At 45.5% G+C, this 3,303-nt stretch overlaps 1 pseudogene; it reads right to left on the bottom strand.

Annotated features, from left to right (window-relative positions):
- Window positions 1-1,046: 1,046 nt before the first annotated feature.
- LOC101658498 lies at window positions 1,047-2,594 on the bottom strand (annotated as a pseudogene).
- Window positions 2,595-3,303: the final 709 nt, after the last annotated feature.

The raw sequence follows: 3,303 nt of genomic DNA, 5'->3' as shown, positions 1-3,303 counted from the left end.
CCACTATCATGATCCCAATTCTACCTTACAAATCTGGCTAGACCAGAGGATGTACACTGGTACAGATAGCAAGTGGAAACACAGGGAATCCAGGACAGATGACTCCTTCAGGACCAGTGGTGAGAGGGGTGATGCCTGGAGGGTGAAGAGAATGTGGAGCAGAAAGGGGGAACTGATTACAAGAATCTAAGTATTGCCTCCTCCCTGGGGGGTGGACGGCAGAGAAGAGGGTGGAGGGAGATCCCGGACAGTGTAACTTATGTCAAAACTATAATAATTTATGAATTATGAAGGGTTCATGAGGGAGGGGGAGAGGGGGAGGGGGAAAATGAACAACTGATATTAAGGGCTAAAGTAGAAGGCAAAAGTTTTGAGAATGATGAGGGCAACAAATATACATATGTGCTTGACGCAATGGATGTATGTATGGATTGTGATAAGAATTGTACGAGCCGCCAATAAAATAATAAAAAAAGAAAGAAGTCAAGGAAAAGCAAATTATTGGTTCTGAGGCCCCAAAATTACACTTACAAATTCATTTTTCCAGGACTTTAAATCACTGTGGTGGCTTTTTTAATCTTGCCGCATATCACTGTTTCAGATTCGATCAACGGTTTTGCTTCCTAGATCTTTCCTCTGATTCCTTTTACAGTCCTCCTGCCCCATTATCACGATTACCCTTCATTTGCCTCTCAGTAATTCCTCTTGATTGGATTACTGTTGCACCAAACACCACCAGGGCCCCTACGCAATGGCAACTTTTTTTTTTTAAACATACTAACACAGCACTATATGTTGTCTGAGCAAGAACAGTGCTTAGACTAAGTGCCACGCTTTGTGTTGGTGGTAAGGGGCCACACTCCCGGCCAATACAGGTTTTTTTCAGGTCGGATTTTAAGTTTGATTATGGAGTACAGTGGCGAACACTGGGAAGATTGTTTTCCCCCAAGTGCTATTTGAGTAGTGGAAAGTTTGAGCCTGGAGTCGCTCAGCAGCTTAGGCATCCCTGTAGTTTGTTTTGTCCCTCCCCCCACTCCCCAATCTGTTATATCTTTTTTTTGTTTTTCTGACTTTTTAGCTGCAAGTAGTTTGAGGCTTGCCCATTGCCTAGGTTCAGCATTCTGACAGTTGATCTCAGTTTTTGTTGCACAAAGCTTCACTTTAGGTTAATCACAATCCATACTTTCACACTGTGATGGGATTCCTTCTTACCTTCGAATACAATGAGCAGAGTTAACAATGTACTGTTTGCTTCTACTCCACTAGGTTCCAGAATGACTTTTTAGCATATATTGAAATGGTGACTTCACACCGTCTGATGCCAGGCATGCCTCCATGGAACAATCCCTGGCCTCCCACCCTCTTTTTAGTCTACATGTGTTTCCTTGTTTGTGATAGGTAAGTTTATTGTGCCAACCTGGCCAATAAACACATGTGGGGTTAATAAGCGTGCAGTTTAATTGAAGGGCAGAGATAAATGGCTCAGTGAGCCTCGCCTTTCTGTCTCTTGCTCTCTGATGATCAAACCAGTGTGCGGCTACCTAAGCTAGTTCTCTGCCTCAACTTGGGAGCTACACTACCTGTGTAGTGACTGTGTCACTACAGTTTGAGGTCCTTCGAGACCTGCTTCGCCACACTGCTGGTGTATACATCACCTGAGGTGGGGACTGTGGTAGGGACCCTGTCATCTGGCTGACTGGTGGTGACCTGCCCTGATGTTTGCTGCCTGTGGCCAGACTGCCTGTATTGCTTCACAGAAGACTAAGCTGTCTGCGTCCTTGACTTGCACCCAACAGTCCTCGTGAGTTGACAGTGTATTAACTGTCTCAGGGAAGTGAGTTGAACTGAACCATTCGTACTGCTCTGTGGACTAAGTAGCTGTTTATTTCTTATGCTGTATCGATCTGTCTATATAAAATCGTAAGTGTCCTGGTTTTCTTTCTCTAGAGAACCCTGTCTAACACACCTGTTGTATGGCCCTCTTGGGCTAAATGTATATTAAAATCAGAAGTTCATTGCCTACAACTCTAGGATTTCATCCCCTTATGGCAAATAGGTACTCCAGAGTTATACATGCAGATTTCATCCAGACCCTCCTCTGTCTTTGAACACCCTCCATTTTCACATGTGGTCTCGATCTTAATTTCATCCCTTTCTTCTTCCTTCATATCCTGCTTCCTTTCCCAATGACAGTTTGTTTCCCAAGCACTTGTTGGAGAGAGGTGGTGATTTTTCATTCGAAATCTGTCATTGGCTCATCTGGGCTTGGCCTTGTTGTTGTCTCTACTGGTGTAGGGACTTGAATGATGGATGAGCTCCTGAAATTGGGCTTCCGTTCAGATAGTTCCATCTTCTTAGTAGTCCTGACTTCAGATTTGACTGGCCTGGGTGGCTTCTCACCACGAAGGCTGCATTTTGTACAGCGTACAATGCTTAAGAAATCAGAAAAGTCCCTTCCTTCTCTTACAGCAAGACCACCCCTTTCATGCATCGTGGAAGCCTGGAACACCTGAGTGGTGTGTGTAAGCATCATCTGCATTTTTCTCCAGATTGAAACATTGGCTGCAGCCCTGGTTTTAGCATAGCCGGGTCATATCCTATCTCTTCCCACTGCTAGCGGTGAAGACAGAAGGCGGTGAACTGTAGGCAAGTCCATGTATAGTTTTGCTGTTGCCAGTATGGGTCTGACAGCTAAGGCTGATTTTCTTCACTCTTATTTCCTCCAGACAGGGAGAGACTAGTAGTTGCTCCTTCAATGGTCACTTGTGGGCTTTTAAAGTCCCACAAAAGAACTTCATTTGTTAGATCGATGTTAGAAATTAGTGTAGGCTATGGGACCTCAACCAGGGGTGATTCCACTGCCTGTCTGCAGATGGTTTGGGCTGTCACAACCAAACCAGGGAATGGCATCCTACTGCCATCTTGTGGTTGTGGGTCAGGGATGGTCCTAAGCATCCTACAGTGCACAGGCAAGGCAGTGCTCACAACAAAGAACCACCCACCCTCCAAATCAGTACTGAGGAATCTGAGAAATCCTCCTGTCTACCCATCACCAGCTCCCCCTGCCCCAGGCTCCCCTTCACCCCGGCTCTTCCCCATTTCTCCAGTTGCCCTCCTTTTGCACTCTTTTTTTCCAGCCCATATAAACCTGCCCTCTGTCCAAAGCTTGCCTTGTCTCTCAACTCTCCTGGCATGTGTTTTTTGTTTGTTTGTTTGTTTTTTCCATTATTTTTGCAGAATGGAGGAGCACTGGGGACCTAAAAGCCAGCAGTTCAAAACCACCAGCAGGTCCGAGGGAGAAAG

This window comes from Echinops telfairi, unplaced genomic scaffold, assembly GCF_000313985.2.
Source record: "Echinops telfairi isolate 266 unplaced genomic scaffold, ASM31398v2 ScPeMD7_655;HRSCAF=1070, whole genome shotgun sequence".
Lineage (NCBI taxonomy): Eukaryota > Metazoa > Chordata > Mammalia > Afrosoricida > Tenrecidae > Echinops > Echinops telfairi.
The sequence above is the reverse complement of the archived record's forward strand: the minus strand, read 5'-3'. Positions and strand labels throughout refer to the sequence as shown.